This window comes from Salminus brasiliensis, chromosome 11 (genome assembly GCF_030463535.1).
Source record: "Salminus brasiliensis chromosome 11, fSalBra1.hap2, whole genome shotgun sequence".
Lineage (NCBI taxonomy): Eukaryota > Metazoa > Chordata > Actinopteri > Characiformes > Bryconidae > Salminus > Salminus brasiliensis.
In genome coordinates, this window is record NC_132888.1 from 29,800,132 (window position 1) to 29,813,129 (window position 12,998).

The 12,998-nt window shown below is 40.0% G+C and overlaps 1 protein-coding gene across 1 annotated transcript in view; it reads right to left on the bottom strand.

Moving 5' to 3' along the window:
* Window positions 1-12,998, bottom strand: part of LOC140565093 (uncharacterized) — a 475,962-nt gene that overhangs the window by 373,660 nt on the left and 89,304 nt on the right. The window lies entirely within an intron of this gene.

Here is a 12,998-nt window from a genome sequence, read left to right on the forward strand (position 1 = left end):
TGGGATCCTGTGTGACAAAAAAAAAAAAATCAATATATGTATAAAAACCGAATTAACACGTACCTGTTACACAGTTGCAGATTAATTGCAAGCCAGCCAGACACCGTTTCAGATGCAGACAACCACTCGCAGCTGAAGATGGATTGCCCCTTGTTGGCCAGATCCACTTTCAGGCAAAAAGATGCATCATGAGATCCTGTGTGACAAGAAAAAATAAAATCTATATATGTATAAAAACGAATTAACACGTACCTGTTACACAGTTGCAGATTAATTCCAAGATCCACTTTCAGGTAAAAAGATGCGTCAGGTGGGTCATGACATCCTGAAAATGAGAAAGACAAAAAAGAAAGTCAACACAGTTGCAGATGAATTGCAAGCCAGCCAGACACTGATCCAGAAAAAAGAAATCATTATGTATAAAAAAATGAATTAACACGTATCTTTTACACAGTTGCAGATTAATTGCAAGCCAGCCAGACACCGTTCCAGATGCAGACAACCACTCACAACTGAAGATGGATTGCCCCTTGTTGGCCAGATCCACTTTCAGGTAAAAAGATGCGTCAGGTGGGTCATGACATCCTGAAAATGAGAAAGACAAAAAAGAAAGTCTACACAGTTGCAGATTAATTGCAAGCCAGCCACACACTGATCCAGAAAAAACAAATTATGTATAAAAAAAACGAATTAACACGTATCTTTTACACAGTTGCAGATTAATTGCAAGCCAGTCAGACACCATTCCAGATGCAGGCAACCTCTCACAGCCGGACATGGATAGCCCCTTGTTGGCCAGATCCACTTTCAGGTAAAACGTTGCATCATGAGATCCTGTGTGACAAGAAAAAAGAAAATCAATATATGTATAAAACCTGATTTAACACGTACCTGTTACACAGTTGCAGATTAATTCCAAGATCCACTTTCAGGTAAAAAGATGCGTCAGGTGGGTCATGACATCCTGAAAATGAGAAAGACAAAAAAGAAAGTCAACACAGTTGCAGATTAATTGCAAGCCAGCCAGACACTGATCCAGAAAAAAGAAATCAATATGTATAAAAAACGAATTAACACGTATCTTTTACACAGTTGCAGATTAATTGCAAGCCAGCCAGACACCGTTCCAGATGCAGACAACCACTCACAGCTTAAGATGGATTGCCCCTTGTTGGCCAGATCCACTTTCAGGTAAAAAGATGCGTGATGAGATCCTGTGTGACAAGAAAAAAGAAATTCAAAATATGTATAAAAACCGAATTAACACGGACCTGTTACACAGTTGCAGATTAATTGCAAGATCCACTTTCAGGTAAAAAGATGCACCTGGTGGGTCATGTGATCCTGAAAATAAGAAAGACAAAAAAGAAAGTCAACACAGTTGCAGATTAATTGCAAGCCAGCCAGACACTGATCCAAAAAAAAGAAATCAATATGTATAAAAAACGAATTAACACATATCTTTTACACAGTTGCAGATTAATTGCAAGTCAGCCAGACACCATTCCAGATGCAGACAACCACTCACAGCTGAAGATGGATTGCCCCTCCACATGGATTGCCTGATCCACTTTCAGGTAAAAAGGTGCGTCAGGTGGGTCATGACATCCTGAAAATAAGACAAAAAAGAAAGTCAATATAAGTATATAAACTGAATGTTCACTTACCTGTAACTCAGTTGCAGATGAAAAGAAAGCCAGTCAGACACCATTCCAGATGCAGGCAACCTCTCACAGCTGGACGTTGATAGCCCCTTGTTGGCCGGATCCACTTTCAGGTAAAAAGGTCCATGATGGGATCCTGTGAGACAAAAAAAGAATCAATATATGTATAAAAACCGAATTAACACAAACCTGTTACACAGTTGCAGATTAATTGCAAGATCCACTTTCAGGTAAAAAGATGCATCAGGTGGGTCATGACATCCTGAAAATAAGAAAGACAAAAAAGAAAGTCAACACAGTTGCAGATTAATTGCAAGCCAGCCAGACAACCACTCGCAGCTGAAGATGGATTGCCCCTTGTTGGCCAGATACACTTTCAGGTAAAAAAGTGCGTCATAAGATCCTATGTGTCAAAAAAAAAAGAAAATCAATATATGTATAAAAACCCGAATTAACACGTACCTGTTACACAGTTGCAGATTAATTGCAAGCCAGCCAGACACCGTGCAAGATGCAGAAAACCACTCGTAGCTGAAGATGGATTGCCCCTTGTTTGCCATATACACTTTAAGGTAAAAAGGTGCGTCATGAGATCCTGTGTGACAAGAAAAAAGAAAATCAATATATGTGTAAAAACCGAATTAACATGTACGTGTTACACAGTTGCAGATTAATTGCAAAATCCACTTTCAGGTAAAAAGGTGCGTCAGGTGGGTCATGAGATCCTGGAAATAAGAAAGACAAAAAAGAAAGTCCACACAGTTGCAGATTAATTGCAAGCCAGCCAGACACTGTTCCAGATGCAGACAACCTATCACAGCTGAAGATGGATTGCACCTTGTTGGCCAGATCCACTTTCAGGTAAATAGGTGTGTGATGGGATCCTTTGTGACAAGAAAAAAGAAAATCAATATATGTATTAAAACCGAATTAACACGTACCTGTTACACAGATGCAGATTAATTGCAAGATCCACTTTCAGGTAAAAAGATGCGTCAGGTGGGTCATGACATCCTGAAAATAAGAAAGACAAAAAAGAAAGTCAATATAAGTATATAAACTGAATGTTCACTTACCTGTAACTCAGTTGCAGATGAAAAGAAAGCCAGTAAGACACCATTCCAGATGCAGGCAACCTCTCACAGCTGGACATGGATAGCCCCTTGTTGGCCGGATCCACTTTCAGGTAAAAAGGTGCGTGATGGGATCCTGTGTGACAAAAAAAAAAAAATCAATATATGTATAAAAACCGAATTAACACGTACCTGTTACACAGTTGCAGATTAATTCCAAGATCCACTTTCAGGTAAAAAGATGCGTCAGGTGGGTCATGACATCCTGAAAATGAGAAAGACAAAAAAGAAAGTCAACACAGTTGCAGATGAATTGCAAGCCAGCCAGACACTGATCCAGAAAAAAGAAATCATTATGTATAAAAAAATGAATTAACACGTATCTTTTACACAGTTGCAGATTAATTGCAAGCCAGCCAGACACCGTTCCAGATGCAGACAACCACTCACAACTGAAGATGGATTGCCCCTTGTTGGCCAGATCCACTTTCAGGTAAAAAGATGCGTCAGGTGGGTCATGACATCCTGAAAATGAGAAAGACAAAAAAGAAAGTCTACACAGTTGCAGATTAATTGCAAGCCAGCCAGACACTGATCCAGAAAAAACAAATTATTTATAAAAAAAACGAATTAACACGTATCTTTTACACAGTTGCAGATTAATTGCAAGCCAGTCAGACACCATTCCAGATGCAGGCAACCTCTCACAGCCGGACATGGATAGCCCCTTGTTGGCCAGATCCACTTTCAGGTAAAAAGTTGCATCATGAGATCCTGTGTGACAAGAAAAAAGAAAATCAATATATGTATAAAACCTGATTTAACACGTACCTGTTACACAGTTGCAGATTAATTCCAAGATCCACTTTCAGGTAAAAAGATGCGTCAGGTGGGTCATGACATCCTGAAAATGAGAAAGACAAAAAAGAAAGTCAACACAGTTGCAGATTAATTGTAAGCCAGCCAGACACTGACCCAGAAAAAAGAAATCAATATGTATAAAAAACGAATTAACACGTATCTTTTACACAGTTGCAGATTAATTGCAAGCCAGCCAGACACCGTTCCAGATGCAGACAACCACTCACAGCTTAAGATGGATTGCCCCTTGTTGGCCAGATCCACTTTCAGGTAAAAAGATGCGTGATGAGATCCTGTGTGACAAGAAAAAAGAAATTCAAAATATGTATAAAAACCGAATTAACACGGACCTGTTACACAGTTGCAGATTAATTGCAAGATCCACTTTCAGGTAAAAAGATGCACCTGGTGGGTCATGTGATCCTGAAAATAAGAAAGACAAAAAAGAAAGTCAACACAGTTGCAGATTAATTGCAAGCCAGCCAGACACTGATCCAAAAAAAAGAAATCAATATGTATAAAAAACGAATTAACACATATCTTTTACACAGTTGCAGATTAATTGCAAGTCAGCCAGACACCATTCCAGATGCAGACAACCACTCACAGCTGAAGATGGATTGCCCCTCCACATGGATTGCCTGATCCACTTTCAGGTAAAAAGGTGCGTCAGGTGGGTCATGACATCCTGAAAATAAGACAAAAAAGAAAGTCAATATAAGTATATAAACTGAATGTTCACTTACCTGTAACTCAGTTGCAGATGAAAAGAAAGCCAGTCAGACACCATTCCAGATGCAGGCAACCTCTCACAGCTGGACGTTGATAGCCCCTTGTTGGCCGGATCCACTTTCAGGTAAAAAGGTCCATGATGGGATCCTGTGAGACAAAAAAAGAATCAATATATGTATAAAAACCGAATTAACACAAACCTGTTACACAGTTGCAGATTAATTGCAAGATCCACTTTCAGGTAAAAAGATGCATCAGGTGGGTCATGACATCCTGAAAATAAGAAAGACAAAAAAGAAAGTCAACACAGTTGCAGATTAATTGCAAGCCAGCCAGACAACCACTCGCAGCTGAAGATGGATTGCCCCTTGTTGGCCAGATACACTTTCAGGTAAAAAAGTGCGTCATAAGATCCTATGTGTCAAAAAAAAAAGAAAATCAATATATGTATAAAAACCCGAATTAACACGTACCTGTTACACAGTTGCAGATTAATTGCAAGCCAGCCAGACACCGTGCAAGATGCAGAAAACCACTCGTAGCTGAAGATGGATTGCCCCTTGTTTGCCATATACACTTTAAGGTAAAAAGGTGCGTCATGAGATCCTGTGTGACAAGAAAAAAGAAAATCAATATATGTGTAAAAACCGAATTAACATGTACGTGTTACACAGTTGCAGATTAATTGCAAAATCCACTTTCAGGTAAAAAGGTGCGTCAGGTGGGTCATGAGATCCTGGAAATAAGAAAGACAAAAAAGAAAGTCCACACAGTTGCAGATTAATTGCAAGCCAGCCAGACACTGTTCCAGATGCAGACAACCTATCACAGCTGAAGATGGATTGCACCTTTTTGGCCAGATCCACTTTCAGGTAAATAGGTGTGTGATGGGATCCTTTGTGACAAGAAAAAAGAAAATCAATATATGTATTAAAACCGAATTAACACGTACCTGTTACACAGATGCAGATTAATTGCAAGATCCACTTTCAGGTAAAAAGATGCGTCAGGTGGGTCATGACATCCTGAAAATAAGAAAGACAAAAAAGAAAGTCAATATAAGTATATAAACTGAATGTTCACTTACCTGTAACTCAGTTGCAGATGAAAAGAAAGCCAGTAAGACACCATTCCAGATGCAGGCAACCTCTCACATCTGGACATGGATAGCCCCTTGTTGGCCGGATCCACTTTCAGGTAAAAAGGTGCGTGATGGGATCCTGTGTGACAAAAAAAAAAAAATCAATATATGTATAAAAACCGAATTAACACGTACCTGTTACACAGTTGCAGATTAATTGAGAGCCAGCCAGACACCGTTTCAGATGCAGACAACCACTCGCAGCTGAAGATGGATTGCCCCTTGTTGGCCAGATCCACTTTCAGGTAAAAAGATGCGTGATGAGATCCTGTGTGACAAGAAAAAAGAAATTCAAAATATGTATAAAAACCGAATTAACACGGACCTGTTACACAGTTGCAGATTAATTGCAAGATCCACTTTCAGGTAAAAAGATGCACCTGGTGGGTCATGTGATCCTGAAAATAAGAAAGACAAAAAAGAAAGTCAACACAGTTGCAGATTAATTGCAAACCAGCCAGACACTGATCCAAAAAAAAGAAATCAATATGTATAAAAAACGAATTAACACGTATCTTTTACACAGTTGCAGATTAATTGCAAGTCAGCCAGACACCATTCCAGATGCAGACAACCACTCACAGCTGAAGATGGATTGCCCCTCCACATGGATTGCCTGATCCACTTTCAGGTAAAAAGGTGTGTCAGGTGGGTCATGACATCCTGAAAATAAGAAAGACAAAAAAGAAAGTCAATATAAGTATATAAACTGAATGTTCACTTACCTGTAACTCAGTTGCAGATGAAAAGAAAGCCAGTCAGACACCATTCCAGATGCAGGCAACCTCTCACAGCTGGACGTTGATAGCCCCTGGTTGGCCGGATCCACTTTCAGGTAAAAAGGTCCATGATGGGATCCTGTGTGACAAAAAAAGAATCAATATATGTATAAAAACCGAATTAACACATACCTGTTACACAGTTGCAGATTAATTGCAAGATCCACTTTCAGGTAAAAAGATGCATCAGGTGGGTCATGACATCCTGAAAATAAGAAAGACAAAAAAGAAAGTCAACACAGTTGCAGATTAATTGCAAGCCAGCCAGACACCGTTCTAGATGCAGACAACCACTCGCAGCTGAAGATGGATTGCCCCTTGTTGGCCAGATACACTTTCAGGTAAAAAAGTGCGTCATAAGATCCTATGTGTCAAAAAAAAAAGAAAATCAATATATGTATAAAAACCCGAATTAACACGTACCTGTTACACAGTTGCAGATTAATTGCAAGCCAGCCAGACACCGTGCCAGATGCAGAAAAACACTCGTAGCTGAAGATGGATTGCCCCTTGTTTGCCAGATACACTTTAAGGTAAAAAGGTGCGTCATGAGATCCTGTGTGACAAGAAAAAAGAAAATCAATATATGTGTAAAAACCGAATTAACATGTACGTGTTACACAGTTGCAGATTAATTGCAAAATCCACTTTCAGGTAAAAAGGTGCGTCAGGTGGGTCATGAGATCCTGGAAATAAGAAAGACAAAAAAGAAAGTCCACACAGTTGCAGATTAATTGCAAGCCAGCCAGACACTGTTCCAGATGCAGACAACCTATCACAGCTGAAGATGGATTGCACCTTGTTGGCCAGATCCACTTTCAGGTAAATAGGTGTGTGATGGGATCCTGTGTGACAAGAAAAAAGAAAATCAATATATGTATTAAAACCGAATTAACACGTACCTGTTACACAGTTGCAGATTAATTGCAAGATCCACTTTCAGGTAAAAAGATGCGTCAGGTGGGTCATGAGATCCTGAAAATAAGAAAGACAAAAAAGAAAGTCAATACAGTTACACATTAATTGCAAGCCAGCCAGACACTGTTCCAGAAAAAAGTAATCATTATGTATAAAAAACGAATTAACACGCATCTTTTACACAGTTGCAGATTAATTGCAAGCAAGCCAGACACAGTTCCAGATGCAGACAACCACTCACAGCTGAAGATGGATTGCCCCTTGTTGGCCAGATCCACTTTCAGGTAAAAAGGTGCATCAGGTGGGTCATGACATCCTGAAAATAAGAAAAATAAAAAAGAAAGTCAATATAAGTATATAAACTGAATGTTCACTTACCTGTAACTCAGTTGCAGATGAAAAGAAAGCCAGTCAGACACTGTTCCAGATGCAGGCAACCTCTCACAGTTGGACATTGATAGCCCCTTGTTGGCCGGATCCACTTTCAGGTAAAAAGGTGCGTGATGGGATCTTGTGTGACAAGAAAAAAGAAAATCAATATATGTATAAAAACCGAATTAACACGTACCTGTTACACAGTTGCAGATTAATTGCAAGCCAGCCAGATACCGTTCCAGATGTAGACAACCACTCGTAGGTGAAGATGGATTGCCCCTTGTTGGCCAGGTCCACTTTCAGGTAAAAAGGTGCGTCATGAGATCCTGTGTAACAAGAAAAAAGAAAATCAATATATGTATAAAAACCGAATTAACACGTACCTGTTACACAGTTGCAGATTAATTGCTAGATCCACTTTCAGGTAAAAAGGTGCGTCAGGTGGGTCATGACATCCTGAAAATAAGAAAGACAAAAAAGAAAGTCAACACAGTTGCAGATTAATTGCAAGCCAGACAGACACTGATCCAGAAAAAAGAAATCAATATGTATAAAAAACAAAATAACACGTATCTTTTACACAGTTGCAGATTAATTGCAAGCCAGCCAGACACCGTTCCAGATGCAGACAACCACTCACAGCTGAAGATGGATTGCCCCTTGTTGGCCAGATCCACTTTCAGGTAAAAAGGTGCATCAGGTGGGTCATGACATCCTGAAAATAAGAAAGACAAACAAGAAAATCAATATAAGTATAGAAACTGAATGTTCACTTACCTGTAACTCAGTTGCAGATGAAAAGAAAGCCAGTCAGACACCATTCCAGATGCAGGCAACCTCTCACATCTGGACATGGATAGCCCCTTGTTGGCCGGATCCACTTTCAGGTAAAAAGGTGCATCAGGTAGGTCATGACATCCTGAAAATAAGAAAGACAAAAAAGAAAGTAAATATAAGTATAGAAACTGAATGTTCATTTACCTGTAACTCAGTTGCAGATGAAAAGAAACCAGTCAGACACCATTCCAGATGCAGGCAACCTCTCACAGCTGAAGATGGATTGCCCCTTGTTGGCCAGATCCACTTTCAGGTAAAAAGGTGCATTAAGGGGGTCATGACATTCTGAAAATAAGAAAGACAAAAAAGAAAGTAAATATAAGTATAGAAACTGAATGTTCATTTACCTGTAACTCAGTTGCAGATGAAAAGAAACCAGTCAGACACCATTCCAGATGCAGGCAACCTCTCACAGCTGGACATGGAGAGCCCCTTGTTGGCCGGATCCACTTTCAGGTAAAAAGGTGCGTGATGGGATCCTGTGTGACAAGAAAAAAGAAAATCAATATATGTATAAAATCCGAATTAACACGTACCTGTTACACAGTTGCAGATTAATTGCAAGCCAGCCAGACACCGTTCTAGATGCAGACAACCAATCGCAGCTGAAGATAGATTGCCCCTTGTTGGCCAGATCCACTTTCAGGTAAAAAGTTGCATCATGAGATCCTGTGTGACAAGAAAAAAGAAATTCAATATATGTATAAAACCCGATTTAACACGTACCTGTTACACAGTTGCAGATTAATTGCAAGCCAGCCAGACAACGTTCCAGATGCAGACAACAACTCGCAGCTGAAGATGGATTGCCCCTTGTTGGCCAGATCCACTTTCAGGCAAAAAGGTGCGTCATGAGATCCTGTGTGACAAGAAAAAAGAAAATCAATATATGTATAAAAAACGAATTAACACGTACCTTTTACACAATTGCATATTAATTGCAAGATCCACTTTCAGGTAAAAAGATGCGTCAGGTGTGTCATGAGATCCTGAAAATAAGAAAGACAAAAAAGAAAGTCAATACAGTTGCAGATTAATTGCAAGCCAGCCAGACACCGTTTCAGATGCAGACAACCACTCGCAGCTGAAGATGGATTGCCCCTTGTTGGCCAGATCCACTTTCAGGTAAAAAGTTGCATCAGGTGGGTCATGACATCCTGAAAATAAGAAAGACAAAAAAGAAAGTCAATATAAGTATAGAAACTGAATGTTCACTTACCTGTGACTCAGTTGCAGATGAAAAGAAACCAGTCAGACACCTTTCCAGATGCAGGCAACCTCTCACAGCTGGACATGGAGAGCCCCTTGTTGGCTAGATCCACTTTCAGGTAAAAAAGTACGTCATGAGATCCAATGTGACAAAAAAAAGAAAATCAATATATGTATAAAACCCGATTTAACACGTACCTGTTACACAGTTGCAGATTAATTGCAAGCCAGCCAGACAACGTTCCAGATGCAGACAACCACTCGCAGCTGAAGATGGATTGCCCCTTGTTGGCCAGATCCACTTTCAGGCAAAAAGGTGCGTCATGAGATCCTGTGTGACAAGAAAAAAGAAAATCAATATATGTATAAAAAAACGAATTAACACGTACCTGTTACACAGTTGCAGATTAATTCCAAGATCCACTGTTAGGTAAAAAGATGCGTCAGGTGGGTCATGACATCCTCAAAAAGAGAAAGACAAAAAAGAAAGTCAACACAGTTGCAGATTAATTGCAAGCCAGCCAGACACCTTTCAAGATGCAGACAACCACTCACAGCTTAAGATGGATTGCCCCTTGTTGGCCAGATCCACTTTCAGGTAAAAAGTTGCATCAGGTGGGTCATGACATCCTGAAAATAAGAAAGACAAAAAAGAAAGTCAATATAAGTATAGAAATTGAATGTTCACTTACCTGTAACTCAGTTGCAGATGAAAAGAAAGCCAGTCAGACACCATTCCAGATGCAGGCAAACTCTCACAGCTGGACATGGATAGCCCCTTGTTGGCTGGATCCACTTTCAGGTAAAAAGGTGCGTGATGGGATCCTGTGTGACAAAAAAAAAGAAAATCAATATATGAATAAAAACCGAATTAACACGTACCTGTTACACAGTTGCAGATTAATTGCAAGCCAGCCAGACACCGTTTCAGATGCAGACAACCACTCGCAGCTGAAGATGGATTGCCCCTTGTTGGCCAGATCCACTTTCAGGTAAAAAGATGCGTGATAAGATCCTGTGTGACAAGAAAAAAGAAATTCAAAATATGTATAAAAACCGAATTAACACGTACCTGTTACACAGTTGCAGATTAACTGCAAGATCCACTTTCAGGTAAAAAGATGCGTCAGGTGGGTCAAGAGATCCTGAAAATAAGAAAGACAAAAAAGAAAGTCAACACAGTTGCAGATTAATTGCAAGCCAGCCAGACACTGATCGAGAAAAAAAATCAATATGTTTAAAAAACGAATTAACACGTATCTTTTACACAGTTGCAGATTAATTGCAAGCCAGCCAGACACTGTTCCAGATGCAGACAACCTATCACAGCTGAAGATGGATTGCACCTTGTTGGCCAGATCCACTTTCAGGTAAAAAGGTGTGTGATGGGATCCTGTGTGGCAAGAAAAAAGAAAATCAATATATGTATAAAAACAGAATTAACACGTACTTGTTACACAGTTGCAGATTAATTGCAAGCCAGCCAGACACCTTTCCAGATGCAGACAACCACTCTCACCTGAAGATGGATTGCCCCTTGTTGGCCAGATCCACTTTCAGGTAAAAAGGTGCGTCAGGTGGGTCATGACATCCTGAAAATAAGAAAGACAAAAAAGAAAGTCATCACAGTTGCAGATTAATTGCAAGCCAGCCAGACACCGTTCTAGATGCAGACAACCACTCACAGCTGAAGATGGATTGCCCCTTGTTGGCCAGATCCACTTTCAGGTAAAAAGGTGCGTCAGGTGGGTCATGACATCCTGAAAATAAGAAAGACAAAAAAGAAAGTCAATATAAGTATGGTAACTGAATGTTCACTTACCTGTTACTCAGTTGCAGATGAAAAGAAAGCCAGTCAGACACCATTCCAGATGCAGGCAACCTCTCACAGCTGGACATGGATAGCCCCTTGTTGGCCGGATCCACTTTCAGGTAAAAAGGTGCGTGATGGGATCCTGTGTGACAAGAAAAAAGAAAATCAACATATGTATAAAAACCGAATTAACACGTACCTGTTACACAGTTGCAGATTAATTGCAAGCCAGCCAGACACCGTTCCAGATGCAGACAACCACTCGTAGGTGAAGATGGATTGCCCCTTGTTGGCCAGGTCCACTTTCAGGTAAAAAGGTGCGTCATGAGATCCTGTGTAACAAGAAAAAAGAAAATCAATATATGTATAAAAACCGAATTAACACGTACCTGTTACACAGATGCAGATTAATTGCAAGACCCACTTTCAGGTAAAAAGATGCGTCAGGTGGGTTATGAGATCCTGAAAATAAAAAAGACAAAAAAGAAAGTCAATACAGTTGCAGATTAATTGCAAGCCAGCCAGACACTGATCCAAAAAAAAGAAATCAATATGTATAAAAAACGAATTAACACGTATCTTTTACACAGTTGCAGATTAATTGCAAGCCAGCCAGACACCGTTCCAGATGCAGACAACCACTCACAGCTTAAGATGGATTGCACCTTGTTGGCCGGATCCACTTTCAGGTAAAAAGGTGCGTGATGGGATCCTGTGTGACAAGAAAAAAGAAAATCAATATATGTATAAAAACCGAATTACCACGTACCTGTTACGCAGTTGCAGATTAATTGCAAGCCAGCCAGATACCGTTCCAGATGCAGACAACAACTCGCAGCTGAAGATGGATTGCCCCTTGTTGGCCAGATCCACTTTCAGGCAAAAAGGTGCGTCATGAGATCCTGTGTGACAAGAAAAAAGAAAATCAATATATGTATAAAAAACGAATTAACACGTACCTTTTACACAATTGCATATTAATTGCAAGATCCACTTTCAGGTAAAAAGATGCGTCAGGTGTGTCATGAGATCCTGAAAATAAGAAAGACAAAAAAGAAAGTCAATACAGTTGCAGATTAATTGCAAGCCAGCCAGACACCGTTTCAGATGCAGACAACCACTCGCAGCTGAAGATGGATTGCCCCTTGTTGGCCAGATCCACTTTCAGGTAAAAAGTTGCATCAGGTGGGTCATGACATCCTGAAAATAAGAAAGACAAAAAAGAAAGTCAATATAAGTATAGAAACTGAATGTTCACTTACCTGTGACTCAGTTGCAGATGAAAAGAAACCAGTCAGACACCTTTCCAGATGCAGGCAACCTCTCACAGCTGGACATGGAGAGCCCCTTGTTGGCTAGATCCACTTTCAGGTAAAAAAGTACGTCATGAGATCCAATGTGACAAAAAAAAGAAAATCAATATATGTATAAAACCCGATTTAACACGTACCTGTTACACAGTTGCAGATTAATTGCAAGCCAGCCAGACAACGTTCCAGATGCAGACAACCACTCGCAGCTGAAGATGGATTGCCCCTTGTTGGCCAGATCCACTTTCAGGCAAAAAGTTGCGTCATGAGATCCTGTGTGACAAGA